The 18,233-nt window shown below is 37.9% G+C and overlaps 1 protein-coding gene across 3 annotated transcripts in view; it reads left to right on the top strand.

The window, feature by feature from the left end:
• Positions 1 to 18,233, top strand: part of LOC137102759 (1-phosphatidylinositol 4,5-bisphosphate phosphodiesterase beta-4-like) — a 60,370-nt gene that overhangs the window by 6,102 nt on the left and 36,035 nt on the right. For 2 of the 3 annotated variants that reach the window (XM_067482587.1, XM_067482584.1), the window contains exon 3: positions 6,649 to 6,701. The exons of the other annotated variant lie outside the window; for it this stretch is intronic. The gene's annotated coding sequence lies outside the window, so the exon portion shown is untranslated. The remainder of the gene's footprint in view (positions 1 to 6,648; positions 6,702 to 18,233) is intronic. 3 annotated transcript variants of the gene reach the window in all.

Below are 18,233 nucleotides of genomic sequence, written 5' to 3'. Positions count from 1 at the left end.
TAACTACTGTATTACCCATCCCTGCACTCTTTGATTGCTTCCTCTATGCACTCCTCTCCTTTTTAATGCACACACGCCAATGCTGTGCATGTTCACTTTACCCATGGCTCAATCCACTATGGGGATACATGTGAATGCAATTTGCACTTCCAATTAAACTGTCGACCTTCGCTCCAGAATGCAAAAGTTTTGTACCAACCTCTTCTGGATAGCTATTATTACCCAGCCAGCACAATAATAGAGAGAAAAGGGACTTACAACAAGTTGAAGAGAATTACTCGTTTCAGCTAAATTGTTACGTCATATGGCCAATATCTGAATGGGCAAATTAAGAAACCTGATTGATTTTTGTCTAATGTCTATACAATATATGTACTGATAGATTTGTTTGTCACATAAGTGAGAGACAAACCTGTCCAAACCTTTTGATTACCACAGATACCATCTCTAGTAGTGCCTGTGCCTGGAGTTTCTTAGAGCAAAGGCTGCAGTAGGCAGGGAAAGCTTCTACCAGATACTTATATAAAGCATTTGCACCAGCATAAATCAGTAAGAGAAACAAGAGTATTAAACAAAGAGGACTTATTTAATGTCTTCAACTGTGAAAGTGGTATTTAAAAAAAAAAAAAAAAAAAAAAACGAGAATAATGTGTTTATATTCTTATTCAGAAAGCAGTGTCCAAGAACAAGCTTAGATTGTGCAAACATAGCAGAATACATTGGGCAAGGGTTAGCCTAAAGCATGCTGCTGAACCTCTAACACAGCTCCAACACATGACTTGCTGGCTAGATCAGATGACTAGATAAACACTGAGAATGTTGCTTCTTACTCTTTCTACAGCACTGCTCTTGTGTGTCTGTTAAAGGAAAGTGAGGCATAAAACACGCTCACTATCATTTGTACCTTTTTGCTGAACACATACAAAGTGAAAGTGGAAAAAGTGATGGCAACAATGTTTTAATACCTGGTTGAATTACTTTTAGCAGTAATAACCTCAACCAATGGCTTGCTGTGGATTAGACATTCACAATGTTCAGGGAAAATTTTGGATCATTCACCCCTGCAGAACTTCTTCAGCTCCGCCATATTCTTCGAACATCTGCTGTGAAAGACACTCTTAAGGTCATTCCACAGCATCTCTGTTGGGTGGACCACTCCAAAAGATTTTGTGTCTCCAAAGCCATTCTGTAGTAGATTTTACTTCGGTGTTTCAGGACATTGTCCTGCTGAATCACCCAGCTTCTTCCCCCTTCCTGCCACCCTGACATTATCCTGTACAAAACATTGATAAACTTGGAAAGTAATTTTCCCCTCTACTCTGGCATGTAGTCCAAATTCCGAGGGAGCAAAGCAGTCCCAAATCATGATGCTCCACTGTACTTCACTGTTAGGAGGATGTTTTCATGGTATGCATTTCTGTTTTTATACCATATGTACCATTGTATGATCTTCTCAAACAATTTTTACCTTTAATTAATCTGTCTAGTAAACATATTTTTCTAGCATTATTAGTAGTGGAGTGTCAAGGTGGTCTTTGGGAAACCTAAGGCATGCTACACTGTTTTGTGGTGTCCTGCTAGGGATACCATGCCTATTCACTGTTTTGCACATGGTGGACCCACTATAAGAGATGTTAACCAACTCCAGGTATTTGAAATTATTCTGTGACCCTTTCCATGTACATGCAAATCAACAACTTAGATTCTTTTTTGTGAGGCATGGCTCACATCATCTGATGCTGCTTGTTAATGGCACTTTGCAGGTGTTTTTATAAAACAAGGTAGTTCGTTAGGTAGTTCTTGATTCATTGATTGGATTACAGGTTTGCTAACATCTGATTCCAGTTGACGTTTAGTGACACCAGAAGCCTATTGTTGCCATTACTTTTTAACCCTCTTTTTGTACAGTGTATTTAATGGGTTTTATTTAATGGTTGTGTTCAATAAAGACAGGCAAGATCATTACTTGTGAATTACCAGTTAAGATGTATTGTATTTGTTGATATTTGTGACTTTGGTGAAGATCAATGCACTTATCATGACCAATTCATGCTTTGTCTTGAGCAGCTGGGGGCATATCCATTTTTTTTTTCCTCAGATAAGTATGTATTACTAATGTAACTTTTTTTAAATTTATTTTCTTTGTATTTCTTTTAATAGTTTGTAATGACATATTTGTTAACTGTATTGTTCAAAGACAAAGTCATCTCCCTAGAACACATCACTGAGAGAAATAAACAAATTTTAGGCATTGTGCAAGTACACAGTGTAACAGTCCAACAGTTCCCTCACACGGATTTTCAACCCATGCCAAATATTTGTCAAAGGCCCCTGGCCATTTTTCATCAGCCACTTCTCACATGTCACTTAAACAAACCTCTGGGCTTAGTATATAAATCCATTAGATGGCTATCATAACAAACTGTAGAACTAATGTGAAGTTTAGAAAAGTGTCACAATAAAAAGGGTATCGTAAGAGTGGTGTTGTAAATCTTCCTCTGGCAAATGCTTTGAGACCTTTTTTATTTTTCCCTAAATGACACTATTATGCCATATGAAGACATCATAGTTTATGTATTACGTATTATTAGCAGTTTTTCTAAGCTGCACTTAATTCTTAAGGTAAGGTAACAACAGAGTTTACTTTTTGAAAAAAAAACAAACAAACATCTTTTACATGAAAACAGTGCTTCATATGCTAAATATAGAACACATGCATAGAGAAATATCATCCGGTCATGTAAGACAATGTTTGAAATAAATATATTTGAGAGGTGTAAAGTAGCCAGACACCGAACGCCGAAGCTGTCATCAAAACAATAGTGATTATTGTGGTTATGTTTCATATGTACCAATTGTCAAACATTATATTTAGGTTTCCTATCATTGGTATTACCAAGCATGTCATGTGACAATGACCCCAGATGCTGGACTCTTATCACTGTTAATGTAATCCACTAATTAGCTAGCACGTTGGTGGAAGGGGAGAGGTGCTCTCCCTGTGTGTAATGCATGTGTGCAGTGAGATCCAGACCTAATTTTGTCCTTGGTAAAGGCAGTCGTCAATCATTATCCAAGGCAAAAGGAGTTATGTTCTCTGTGTTCTCTCTCCCTGACTCACAGTATAAAACCTGTCCTTCTCACCTTCTCTCTCTGCCTGGATTTTACTCTCTCTGGTTGTCTGTCTCTCTTTGGCCCCAGGGAACTGGCTCTTGACAGCATCACACAGAAAATCAAAAATTGAAAAAGTCAAAGTGTATGTGAAATGTTTTGGTGTGTGCAGCTCTCTCCTCGTCTCACTGCTCTCTTTTCCTCCACCATTCTCTGCTCTCAAGATGCCTCTCCATTCGTCTTTACCACCCATTTCCATGTCATCCATACTAGTGAGAAGACCACAAGAAGTGGTGTTTTGAAGACCGCAAGAAAGAGTGTTGTTTTAAAGTCATTCATTTCATGTCTGTGCCTCTTGGTTGGGTTGAAGTTTTAATGTATCTATAAACAGTCATATTTTATTGCAGGCACTTCTTTAGCTATATTTGGACATGGTTAAAAAAAGTTCTTGGATATTAGCTTATTCTAAAACTGTTTTCATTGGGCACAGTTCAAATTGCAAAATGGTACCGAAAATATAGTTATCACAATAATATTTGCATTTATTAACTCCAAAACTTTGTCAAGTAAAACATCTCGTCATAATGTTGTTCTGGATGGAACTTAAATGTAGAAGTTATCAGCATGTCTGTGCTGTCTTTCCTAAATAGCAGCGTATTGTGTTGATAGTTATAGTACATTACAACTCAACTGAAGCCCAGTGGTAGGAAACGTGAGGTACCTTCATTGTTTAGCAAGATGTTCTAGATTGTGTACCGTCATTTTTTTTTGTTTGTTTTTTTGTGTGTTCCAGTTTTATCTATGCAACAAAATTTATGAAATTAAGATATGGTATGATCTGGCTACAGAATCACTTTCCAATCTGGTGACCCTTCTTCAAACCCTCTCTGAAATCCTCTCCTCCCTACGGGACACAGCTGCCTGATAAACAGGAGGCTAAGTTTTCTTAAAGTGCTCTTCTGGTCAGGAGGAGGAGGTGTTTGATGTCCCCTTCACACTGACTTTTAGATGAGTAGTATACAAGTGGAAGATGGCTGACATGAGACACAAAATGATAGTTATCCTTTTAGTACCCCGGTTCCGAGCATAAAAGCAGCCAAAGCTGAGTCCCACAGAGAGCTGCGTGTCAGGCTTCAAGTAGGGTTGATTTCCTAAGGTGGGAACATATGCTTCTGGCTTATAAGAGATATTTTTGTGTTTCTAACCCTTTCAGGCCATCATCTTTTATATACTGTTTTATAAAACATTGAATGTGCACTTATTTAGGAATTGTTTGTTTTTTCAGGTAAATCTACACTACAAAGTACATAATTCAGTCTCATAAAATCATCTTACTTATCGTAAGATGATTATCCTCCCTTCATGAAGGTGATAATATTCAGTCTTTGTTCACAATGTTTAGAGATGTGATGATTAAACTGGTTTTTGGAGGTGTTTCAGTTATAATGGGGACCCCATGTACTTGTATAAAAGGGAGGCTTGGCTAAAGAACAGAAACACCTTCCTATATAATGCGTTTTAGTTGTAGCTGTTTATGCCCAATAAACTGGCAACTTACAGTTTTTGTTAAATGTCACTATTTGGCTTAAGAAGTAAAGTCATTTTCCAATGTCTCTTCTTTTCACATCATATTTTGTGTGTGTTATTTTTAGATTAGGCTAATCCAGGTGACATGGATAATGTCACTTCCCCTGCCATATCCCATTGTGTGATACCTGTGGGAGTGTTTGGTTGGCTGTGTTAACAGTGCTGTCCTTTTAATCAGCACCCCTGTGATGTTCCCCTGTAGAGCTGTCATTGATTGAGTGATGATGGTAGAGCTGCCACTGTTTGAAATCTTCTAAAAGATTTAGTAACCTCACCCCTGCCTACTGGGGTGAGATTACTAGCCACTTATCTGTTGCCCTAATCAAAGAATCAGATCAGTGCAGCACTGCTGGACGTTACTTGCATCATCTAAAAATAGCAAAGTACACATCCTTTCTTTTAAAATAGACAAGTAGACTTTAAAAATTGATACTTTAATATACAGTTAAAAACATATTCATGTAAGCAATATCTGGGGGGGGGGGGGGGGGGGGACAAATGTAATTGCAGGTTTGAAATGCATCTTAATTTCCAATCTTTTAAAAGGCTAATTCACTTTTGTTTTGATGGATAGAGGAAGAAAAATTAGGACCAGCCCAGGCTGAAAACCAGGGGCCACTAAACATTGGCTGTGCTGTCCCTCAGGCTATGACCTGCCTAAGGGATGCTGTTAGGTTACCAAAGGATCCTCATACCTGACTAAAGAAGCTTTGAAAACAGGGTTCAGTTAACACCACTTATATTCAAATCACATAAGCTGACACACATGAGGACGAGCAATAGAGATGTGAAGATTGGAGTCAGATGGCTTCAAAGATTCAGTGGATGGAACAGGATCAATACTAAGTGGATCAAGTGTCCAACTACCAGTCAAAGAATTACTGACTCATTCAATGGCTATACAGAAGGTAACAGGAAGAAATCCTATGTAAATGGCCAAACACTGGAAATGACAATGGGAAGGCAGTTGGATGTCTGTATTTGTTGTATGCATGAAGGCATGTCAGTTAAATGTAACTTAATAAATTACATTTGAATGTTTTATTTTCTTCAACATGTACCCTAAACTGTTCTGTGTAATAAACCATGTGCAAAATTTAAAGGAAGGGCCAGTTACAGAATACATTTTTTTCCAAAATCTACATTAATAAAATATAATAATCCCAGATGTGCTGAACAGAAATGCGTCCTCACTTAGTTGTTGAAAATTTTCCTGCATGATTACCTGGAAAAGTTTATCTTACAAAGGGATTGTATAAAGAAACCATTACTGCCACAGTTCCTGTTCTGCGCTGGGCAATGCAAGATAAACCTATGACCGTGAAGTGAGGAGAGACACAATCACAGTCACTGCTAAGTACAGGAAATGTTAAGGAATTTGTCTTGTCTTCGGTGCAGACATCAGAATATAAGTCAGCTTGCCAAGAGAAGGATTATCCCCATTTCCATCTATAGTTTTGTTCCTGTTGCTCTCCTCCACTCTCTGTCCCTTTGACCCAACTGTACTTTTCATTTACATTTAAAGCTTTTAGCAGACTTTTATCTTCTGTGTCATACCTACCACTCAACTTGTTCAGCAGAGCAGATGTGGAGGTGGAGTTGTTTATCTAATTTGCCAGCTTGTTTTCAAGAATCTCTCTGAAGAAGGCAGCTTTTCCTAGGGAAACTGCTTTCTGTTGAAAGTTAACAGCAATCAGAGGTATGAACAATCCAAATAGAGTGAGCACTGTGGGGTTATATCACATACTGATTACAATCCAATGTTTGTGTGCTTGTGTGACTGTCCCAACTGAAGGCATGAAGGATCTGTAATATTACTGTGTAAATAGTTAAAGCTGAAAAATTAAATCAGCACATTTGGATATCTGTAAATGACGCTTATAAAATTTCCTTTTTCCTTTTTTTTTTTTTTTTGGTTCCTTTACCTTTTTTCTTCTGCATCTCTTTTAGAGTGGTCCTGTGGTGGCCTCCAGTGTTTTCCCCTCCCCTCTGTATTTAACCTGGTAAGTAAGTCAGATTCACTTCCCTCATATGGTATGTAATACAGAAGCTTAACAGCCTACTGCCTGACTTTAACTTCAAATTGCTGTCACCTTCGGAAAAAACAGAACATGAATTCTTGTTAACATGCATAGAAAGGCTTTTTAGTGAAGTCAGCAGTGTAGATGCCTCTTTTTATTTTTACTCTTTAGGTGACTTACATTAGAAACTGTTCATATACAATACTTGTTAAACTTTTAAGGTTGTAATAATATGCAGGATTGGGGAATTAAATTACAACCCAATTTTGTGCTCATAAGGCAAAGTGTCTCTTTCCCAAGTAATGTTTCACTTTGTTTTAATAATGCTACCTTTTTAAAGTTCTGGACACTTCTACACACCTCTCTGAATGATCACAAACCAACTTGGTAGATCCAATTATGGTACAAATGGCTATTTCCAGATTTCTGTGACTCACCTAATAAAATTGCTAAGCAGAGTAATTTTTGTCTCACCACAGTACCAGATGGCCTCACAGCAGAATCACACCTGTTGCGTATCAGTTCTGTTTAGATTATTGTACACTGTATGTGTTTTATTATTTGACCAAAATAGAAGTAAGAAATGCTTCATGTAAAGGCAACAGAACAACCTTAATGTCTTCTATGAGAGGACCTGACACAAGATTTGGTCTGAGTTTGATATTGCTTTGGGGATCTATAAATGGATCCGTAAAGAATAGCTTTCTTTAAGACAACTAAAGAGTCTCAGTGGAGTGTGAAAAAAAGAAAATAATGCTGAATTGTTTCAGTGTTTTTGGAAATGTTCCTCAATATTGATATATAATTTTTAATTGGTGTCCCAGGCCCATCTAGGATCTTGACATACATATTTTAAATTATTGCTATCAGCCAAAATAAATCAGATTCAATTAAGGTTTTTCTCTGCTTTAGTACTATTGCTGCAGTTCTAAATGGGGGTTCTGTACTTCTCACTCTGGAGCTACATGAGCAGCTGTTCATGGTGTTGCCATGCAAATTTTATAGAGGCTCAATTTTGTTAAAATGGCTATACCACTTAATATTAAGCAAACAATTCAGCAAGTGCTTTTTCCATATACTCAGAAACACATCAACACAAGCCAGATCTAACGTATAATTTCCAACTATCTGTTATTGCCACTTACATAGGTTGTTTACTAGAATCAAGGGATTGGATCTGTTTTAATTGGTGTGTGGCCAGGGCTTTTAATGATGGGGGTAGATAGTCTCTGTTTAGAGATACATGTTCTTTGATAAGGCCTTGAGGGATGATTGGTCTGGGTGGGCTAGTGAGTCCCTCTCTGTATAAATACACACTGGGATCCCATTCAGAGGTTGAAAAGTGCTTATTTTTTTATGTGTGGTGTCTGTTTGTGTGTGTGCGTCTGTATGACGCCGCTGCAGCCAGGCGAGCTAGAGGCTATTACTGGCCAGCAGTGTTGCTATGGTGACCAGTTGTGTCAGAGAGGAGCAACATCTGTGGGTTGTTTGTTTGTCAAGACAGGTTTTCCTCTTACTGTTTTTTTTTCTTCTCTTTCCTTGTCATTCTTGTAGTAAAGAACGTATTACCTTTGAAAGATTAATGTTGACTGACACTATAATGGCCTGATGAAAAATCATAGTATTAGTGACGTGACACTTGAATGTGGAATCAATTTTAAAGCTGCAATATCTACAATAATTAAGCAGCCTATACTCAGACATATGCGGCACTCAGGTTGCATCCGTTAGCAGGGACTCTGAGACTTTTTTCTTACTGGGTTTATGCCAGTGGAAAGCTCACATTCTGGGGAAGCATTTAACCCCTGCCCCCGTCCTGCTCCCTCTCTCCCCAGCTCTCCTCTCTATATGGACATGTTCTATTTCCACAGCTCCTGTCTCATGTCTGCCTTATCGGCTGCTCAGCAGGGCACTAATTCTATTTTAATAAGTACTTATTTGGGCAATGTGAGAAATCCCATATTTTAGAGCACCCCCTACTCCCTCCCCCCGTCCTCCTCTTGTCCAGTTCTACTCCTCTTAAACTTGAAATTTCTATTCATTACTCATTGCACTTATTGGGTTATCCCTCAATTCTCTCTGTCTGCTTTTGAGCAGAGTAGCACAAAGGAGAGCGTGCAGAAAGTTGCACCTTTGTCTATCAATTCAGATGTGAGGGTGCACTCAGAAATTGACTTTCCACTTTTGATATCCAATAATTTGAAACATTTAATCTAATCTAAATTTTCCCTATTTTGCTGTTTTGCAGAAGCTAGTACAAACATCAGAGATGTAATCTTTAGCATGAGCTTCAGGAGTCTTGAGTTTATGTGAGGAGAAATAACAAATGTTTAAATTCAATTGGAAAGCTTCTTGGACCAGAATGTTTTGTGTGTATGTGTATGTGTGGTATTCTTGACCATGTTTGGGCAAACCTGACCCTGAACAGCCCCTCAGGGTATGTGTAGCTGGGCAAACCAAACCTTCGACCCCCTAATCTGGTCTAAATGAGACCATCACACACACACAGCGTAGTGGTACATACTGTAGTGCGGTGCAGTCGGTGATGTAACAAAGTAATTTGGGGATAATTTTGTATTTTCACTCGGCAGGTATCTCTGAAAGGCCAGTTACCTAACTTTGATGCCCAAATTAACAGACATTTTCAGGTTGTCCTGTACATGCCTTCATCACCTCCAAGTGGAAGTCCATTTATGTTAAGATTAGAGAGAGCAATGAGTTTGGGAACATTACCACATTGGAGCCAAATAGCTGACAGTGCTTCTTCAGTATTAATTCGTTGCATTAAGAGCTCAACATAGCAGGAAATGATAATGTCTTTGAAAAAGTGAAATCTGTAAACTACTTTATGTTAAACAATAAAAAATCTTTACTCCTTTTGCTGCAAATTACAGAAATTGTCTGTCAGAACAGAAACGTATCCCACATGGCTTTTTATACAGAAGGCTCACTCTTCAGTCATATACATGATTTGTATAGAAGTCTTTTTAATACCCTTGTTCCAGTCTATTGTACAGACATGAATACTATCTTTCCACTATGACCTTTTAAAAAAAAAAAGTGTATTTTCCATATTCCATTTTGTATCTTCAGCTACACACATCAATTACTGTGCAAAGAAAACCTAGGATAAGATAAATGTTTATACGGTTTCTTCTAATACAAAGCTACTACAGACATCAAATAGGGATTTTCTTAAAGTATTCTCCAAAACATGTAACAGTGTTCTCTGGATTGGTGATATGGTTTGCTCTTCATTTTAGGTCAGGATTGTTTTTTCACTGTTGTAAATTGTCTGCCCTTATTAACTTACTTTCCAAATCCCTTGTCCATCCATTATACTTGTAAACAGTAGTTGTGATATCGATGTGCTGTCTGACTGTATGTAGCAGAAGAGGTTTTGACTAAGGATCTGCATCTGAGGGTTGGGTGTAAGTGTGCTAATGCATCAGCTTGGCCTCTCTGCCTCATTACATTCAGGGAACTCCCTGACTAAGTGCCTTTTTAAACAGACCCACAAACACGTGCACTTGAGCATTCTCTATCTCTCTCACTCTTTCTCTCTCTCTTTCTCTCAATCACTCACTCAAGCAGACACACATATATACCACTTGGAAAAAGCTTGAGGCCGTCATTTATTAGGTGGATGCTCTGTCCTTTTAAGCCACGTGTCTTTGTATTACTACTCAGTTTGGCAGGCAGTCGATGTGGATGACCATATACAGACGTGGTATATACAGTAGGTATATACGCTGGAAACTAACCTAACGAAGGTGTTGGGTTCAAAAGTGTATGTGAAGTGAAAGTTTATTTGAAAGTCTTATTCATATTGATGTCCATGCACATGTTGTATATTATGTTTTTGCGTGCGTGTTAAGGGCTTATATGTGCACACATGTTCTTGGGTACTGCAGTCTGTGTCTGAAAAATAGCCAGTTTTCATCCCAGGTTAATTATGTAACACCGGATGAAGGAGGGTGAGTGAACAGGGTGATCCTCAACTATAAAAGGGAAAGAAGAGGGAAGAAGAGGGTAATTTAGCTTGGAAAAAGACATTCTTCCCTTCAACCGCATAATACATCCTCATTCACAGTTAGAGAAACAAATGGTGATTACAGATTTTTGTACATCCAGTGCAAGAAAAGCATATTTCAGTCAAATGGTATTAGAATCTATTAACTAGCACTTAATATCTCTCCCCCATCCATTTTACCCAGAGGGAACAATTTCATCATCAAATTGTGATCATTAGTCTGTTTATTAAGTTGACCAATTTATAAAATGGTTATGATAAACTTTAATAGTAAAGTTTATTAGAGATGAGTGCATGTGAAAGAGAGTGTCTATTAACACTTTTCAAGCTAATTTCCCAAACTCAAACCTCCTGTTGCTGTATGTTGTCAATTGTTGTTTTCATTTTGACGCATACATAGCACTTTAGCTGACATATTTTACTGTTGATAAAAGATCAATGGCTTTCGGCTTGTCGGCTTATTTTTTTTATTAATGCCGGATGCCCTTCCTTCCGCAACCCTCCCATTTTTATCTGGGCTTGGGACCAGCACCAAGGTGGCCTTGGGTGGCTGGGCGAGGCCACCTTGGGGTGGGATTCGATCCCGCTGCCTCTGTATCCCAACCTCATGCTGTACCCAATGAACCACCAGGCCCCCACACATTTTCTGTTAATACACCATTTTAATATGCAGGATTGTTATTTTAAATGTCCTGTTTTCCTGTTGTTATTTTCAGTGTTTTGTTTTCTGTTTTTTAGAAACAGCTTTTAAAATCAAAGTGATGGGGGACAAATCTACAGTCTTTTTTTTTCTGTGTAAAAACTATTTAATATGTATTACTACAGCTAATATGAACAACCTGAGTTAAAATCAAGCCAACACAGATAAAGTCCTAGAAACACAACCAAACTAGTACACAGATAAACATACACAGATGTAGAAATAGGTGGTTATACACCCAAAGTGCTTTAGTGCGCATTTCAAATGATATGCAGCAGTCAGTCGGCAAAGTTAAGCCAAAAATGCAAATCATTTGAAACAAGCAAAAAGAAAATTTCAGCAATGAGCTTTCACTCGTCTACTCCCTCTTCTCTCAGTCTTGCAGTTCTCCTACCTCAAATTGTTACAAATTTGTTTACTTAATGCCAGGCTATGTGTTGTAACATGTTGCCCACAATTTGGCTTCAGTCGAACATGAGAAGGTGTGATAGTTCTGCAAAGGTACACACACACGCACAGGAACTCCATCCTTGTTAAATGTTTGCCTAGTGATCACTGTCCAATGTAGAAACAGATGCACGTGATAGTACATGGAGTTCACTGCCATATGTGCTGTTTGCTCAAATAGCTGAAGTCTCATTGCAATTATAAAACATTTTTCCTTGTTAAGGAATCTCATTCAAATAAAGACTACTTTTATCCAATGTATGCAGTAGCATTGTCTAGTATTGTTCAGTGTCTTACAGTATGAGAGCTGTTTGAGTGATGTGTGCAGAAAACACAAACGCTTCTGCTAAATGAAATATACATCAAATCAGGCATAACATTATGAAATGTGTTTTGAAAAACGATTTGAAAATGTGAGAATGGTGATAATTCTGCCATGAGTTTATTTTTGAGTAGTGTAGTCATACTGGAATGCATAATAAGAAAAGGTGGTGTAATGTTTTGGCCACCCTATTTAAAATGAGTTAAAAAAATTGAGAAATTATAACCTTGTAAAAGTAAATTTCATGGCAGAGCCACTGTATTCGAATGCATTAAATTGCACAGGGGCTTAGGATTTTATACCTTATCTGTGTGTTGCATAGTCTAATTTGTTTCATGGTAATGTAACCAAACAAAACTGCCACCAACAAAGGTCACATTGTCTGCAAACTTGAACCTCAAATTGTCACATCAAAGTAGTTTGTTGTAGTTTGTTTCCCGGATGGGGTGTGTGTGTGTGTGTGTCCTAGTGCTAGCTTAAATTTTATATTGTGGATTTAAACCATTTTTACACACTTTATGAAGCAACAGTTTGTCATTACTGTGTTGTATTTGTATGTTGTCCCAATTTTGCATATGTGCATGTGCACATGAACATTTGAGCTTTTTTAACAGAAGTGACATAAACTATGTACTTGATCTTTTTGACTCAAACATGTCTCATTGTTTGTGTCTAACCTTTGTCACATATATATATTCCACACAACTAAAACAATGTACGTGTGTACTATATATGCACACTCTGTTTCACTATATGTGTCATGCATCAGACAAGGTGAAATGAAATGGAAATTTCATGCAGACAAGGCACGGAATATTCATGGCTCTTTCTTAACCTTTATTTAGTAACGTAAGGTAATGTAAACACTAGGGTGCTGAACCACATGCGCACCTGTGTTTCCATACATATCAGAATGCTTGGGTGTAACTAGCTCCAGATTTATATTGTACATAAAAAAATAAATAAATAATTAAAATAAAACCTCACTAACAATTCTATCTAACTATTTTAGAGACTGTTAAATGTTCTTTCTTTTATCTTAATTTTTATGATCTGTCCAAGCATTCCGTCTGTGCTCCTCTTTTTCTCTTCATCCAAAAACAACAGGGGTTCAGAGCAGCCACATGCGTCATAGCTTTTCAGGCACATTCCCTGGCAATTTGGTAAGTTTACTGTTCCATTTTTAAGATGCAGTTTTAATTGCAGTACGATGTGATGCAGCAGAATTAGTAATATAATTGTTTTATTTTAATATGATAGTAATGAGTCATGAAGTAAGTAATAATGTAGGGCAAGATATTAAAATATTCATGCAGTTTAAGAACTTTAAAGAGGATTACTATGTTATTTGTCCGTTTATGCAATTCTATAATATAATTATAGAATTGTTTAATTTATACACAGCATATATTCAATCTTAAAAACTACTGTTTGAGGTACTTAATTAAAAAGTAAATGCAATTAGCAAAATGAAACATTATTGTGGTAAATACTTTTACTTCCAGCCTACAATACTCTAAATTGAGTAGTGATTATCATGTGGAATAGAAGATATGATAGACCAATATATGTATGCTAACTATCTTAGACAATGAATTTGAACATGGACTATTTACAAAAAGGGTTATAGTAGCAGTGGATTTGTCAGTTTAGGTGAGTTGACAGTGTGTGTCCTAAGAGGGCTTTAGCCTCAAGGGCTGTTCCTGCCATAATAGAGGGAGACGAAGATTTATTGTTGGACAACTGGCATATTAAGAAACAGTGCCAGCAACCACACAGGAAATGTCTTTCTATGTCTTGCAGCAGACTTTCTTATTACACATGTAAGTTCTGTTAAAAAAAAACCCAACACTTTTAGTTTTTTTCATTGGTATCTCTGTGTTGCTATTCTGCACTAACAACAGCATTTCTGTTGAGACATGTATGTTGTGATGGAACTGTAGGTCAATAGTTGGGAGCCTTCTGTGTATTTAGAAAGATTACTGATCTGCTATACTGTATTATGTAAAACAAGGCAAATATCCTTGACAAACAGATCTTGCACATGATGAGGCTTTATCATCATGTACAGTTAAGATTAGAGACCAGGATGCAGCAGATTGACCGTATGCAACTATACTACACACATGCAGTAACACCAACTTGTATAATGACCATGTGGGAAACAGTAAACCTAGAAGCATTGTGGGTGTGGAGCCATGGTAGTATTTGAAAAATAGGATTCTGCACTTGTGTGGGTAAAGCTGTTGTTTGAACACACCTAACTCTCCTGACAGCCATCCAAGTTCCTAGAAGTTGGGCAAGTAAAAAGGCAGTATGCGTATTTTTGGCAATTCGTTTTTATAAGTGATGAAACAAATCTAAATTTTAAATGTTTTTTCTTTAGTCTGTCTTTAAGATTAATCTGAAATAGTAAAAGCAGGTGTGTGTCAGAAGTTGTAGGTTGTAGCAGGATGAATCAAGTCATTTTGTGAATTAAATTTAGTGATACCAGCAGTAGCTGTAAGTAATGCTTGGTTTTGTGAGTTTGAATTCTTTGAATGCATTGTATTTGTGCACACTGTCTTCACCAAAGCAAGTGTTGGGTTCCAACAGAAGAAGCAAAACCTGGACAATGGTCAAAAGTAGAAGTCATAGCTTGTTGTAGGGCATGTTTTCTCGCTTCAGCTTTATAGCTCTTTCTTGACTTAGTGCAGCCATTTTTACTTGTTTTAAATGGTTTGAGAGACGCCACAATTTGATTCATGTTAATGTGAGACCAGAGAGGCCAATTCAATTCTGCCCACAAATTAACCCACCTCATTAGCCTTGCTCTAGAGTTCATTCTGATTGAATTTAATGCAAAACTGTGAGGGTATATTACTGTATTGCTTCAGTCTTCTTCAGAAGAAAAGAGATGGTTTTTGACTTTAGTGAATGTGAGGACTATGACAGCGGTAGATGAAAATGGAATGTTTTATAAAATTGTCTTACCACATTTTTACGTGAAAAAGGTGACACATACTGAAAAAAGCCTTTTTCACAGAGCCTATAAAGCCATCTAATTTCTTCTAATCCACATACCCTCTTCTATCTGATAGCAATCAGATGTGATACCTTTCACCTGGTTCCAGTTGCCATATCACATGGAAACAGCAGGTGGTTGCATCTGGTAAATCAGAAACTGCTGTCCCTCAGTCCCAGGAGATAAAGAAAATACAGATTTGTGAAACCTGGAATTTAGGAGACTTTTTTTGACTTCACCTTGTGAGAAGAGTGAGAGCGAAATACATCTGCAAGAAAATGTAATGTCACTGTTTTCTTAAATTGGTCATGAAATGCGTTCTGATTTTTAAAATGGTCACAAATATCATCAGACATATTATTTCTAAGATGAAACAGCACAAACAGTTCTGACCTTTTTAAGTCTTTATTAGAAACACCAATTACACATACAATATGAAGTGATAGTGGGGGGGGGGGGGGGGGAAATCGAGATGTAGTTTTGCGTAGCTGGGAGGGGTTACAGTGTAATCTCAAAGATTACTTTAGGTATTTATCAATCCACTTTTTTGGAACACTGTCTATAAATGCAGGTGTTTTGATACGCAACCCTCCCCAATTTCTACCAGGTTTGGAACGGCACTGCACAGCTGGGGATGGGGGTAGGCTGTTGTGGTATCAGTGTCTTGCCCAGAGACACTTTGACACTTTGGGGCTCGAACCACTGAACCTGTGGTCGATGGGCCTTACAAACTGACCTACAGCCGCCCCCGAACACACATGCCTCCGTATGCAGTGTGTTATTTCAAAGGAACAGATTACAGAGGCTCATTAATACTGGGTCTCCAGAACCTTCAGTATTTCAGCAATTCATGTTTTATTCTGAAAAAGCGTTACAGCAGCTTTGACGGTGTAATTGTACAGCATGAAAGAGTAGAAGACTGATAAAGCATTGGATTGATGTAGGCTAATAATAAACATCACTAGTTATTTGTTGATGCTTAAAGTTATTTTCTCCGCTCTCGTGGTACCTTTGGGGTATCTGCTGCCTCTAAAATATTTTTATTTGATTTAGCTCTAGAGTATGTGGTAAAAGTTTCTGGTGCTGCTGATGATTGAGAGGCTGGAATTGAGCTGCACACAAACTGTTATATTCTCTCCTCTCTTGAAGGAAAAAAAGGGGCAGCGTGTTGTTTTGGTGCTCTCTGGCACAGCAATAACAATAACACATACAGGATTAACCTGGTACTGACCACAGGCCATTTTACACGGTCAAAGCAAACAATGTATAAAACACTAAACATTCAATAGAGGGGAGTTGTCTATTGGATGGATGTTTTTCAGGAGTTTAAAATAAATCAGAGAGTTGGAACAAACAGCTGCTGCTCATTCAGCAGTGCAGTAGGATGATGGTGGGGGGGGTCACAGGAGATATAAGTTATCTTAAATATTAACAACTAAGGTTAAACGTTCGTGTGGAACATCAAATCGCCTATACACTGTTGAACCATGGCAAAATCACATTTTATTCCAGAAACTTCGAAGAATAAGGCGTTAGATGTGCTCTGTAGTAGCCAAGACAGTCATTTTGGAGTTTGCTAAATTGCCTTGTTATCACAAGAAAACAAAGTTGGTATCACAAGATAATGGCATAAAAAAGATAATGGCATCCCTGGTCAGTAGTACCAACATCTTAATTAAGCCATTCTTTTTGTAGAAAGTTGAGGTTTTGGCTTCCAAATCTGAATTCTACTAATCCACTCCTATGAGCCTTTTATAGATGACGATCATTTTGAGAGTTTGCTATATTTTTATAAGCTTTTGAATGATGATGGTATCACCAATTTTATGTGCTTTTAGAAAAAAAATAAAAGGCATACAGAGAGCTTTCCGTAAAAGTTCCCTTTTGTCTCATGTCGTTTCGAATGAGCTGCAAATGTGTTATTTTTATGTTGAGGCCTTTCACCTAATACCTGTTGTGGCTTATGCATCAAAGGAGCGGTTTGGTTATTGTGCCAGCAGTGTCAGATGTGCCCTTTGACTGTGTGTTGTTCACTTGTATCCATTTGAGTGTGTATCTTCCACCTCTGGCTGGATAATGTAGCTGCAGCCTAATTTTAGCTTATGAGGTGTGGGACCACTGGGTGCTACCCTAGCTGCCATTTTAGATGAGAAGGCTGAGAACAGTGTTTCTCACGGGGCTTCTATCTATTGTAATTATCTCCTTGTGGTGTGGACAGGGGGCTCGGACCTTACTTGCTTCCTCCAGTTTCTTTTGGCTCCTCATGTGCAAACTCACACATCCAGGAGCTAAGAGCTTCAGTGTGTGCACTGGCATGGCCTTATAGAACCTCAGTGGGCTGTGCTGCTATTGGACAGATTTCATCCCGCTGAGAAAAAAGTTATCTAATGCAAACTGTTGCAAGTGACAAGATCTAGGCTAACATCAGACAGGACAGCACAACCCAATTAGTCTAATTAAGATGTGTGATTTGTCCTTTCTGAATAATTTAGACTCTGATTTAGCAACATATATAAGGTAGAAATAATTTACTTTTTGTTTATATAAGAGTTGTTTATAAATTCTGTTTAGTATTAAATAATCAGAACAGGCTGCCGCCTATTTACAAAAGTCAAAGTTTCTCTCTGTGGGATGAGTTATTGGCATCCTGCCGGGCCTATGTTTGGAATCTCCACAGGAAGTGTGCTTCTGTTTGTTCATTCTCTTGACAAGATGTGTGTGTCCTTATCACAGTCCTCCCCCATTAGGATACCACAGATGGTAAAGGATAGGGTTTGATGAAGTTGGCGCCTTAGCGTACATAAACTGGTTACATTCACCTGGCATGGCTGCTGTTTTTCCTGTAGCCCTGATCACACTGTGGGTCCCTTTTTGTTAGGACCCACAGTCTGCTAATCCTTACACCAACCCAAGAGTAATTGTAATAATTTTCAATTTTCTAGTGGGCCATCAGACAATTGGATTTGTTGTAGATATTGAGGATATGGTGAGGATACAGACTGTCTCAT

The sequence above is a fragment of the Channa argus genome, chromosome 17 (genome assembly GCF_033026475.1).
Source record: "Channa argus isolate prfri chromosome 17, Channa argus male v1.0, whole genome shotgun sequence".
Taxonomy (NCBI): Eukaryota; Metazoa; Chordata; class Actinopteri; order Anabantiformes; family Channidae; genus Channa; species Channa argus.
Note: the sequence above shows the minus strand (reverse complement) of the source record. Positions and strands in the feature narration are given on the sequence as shown.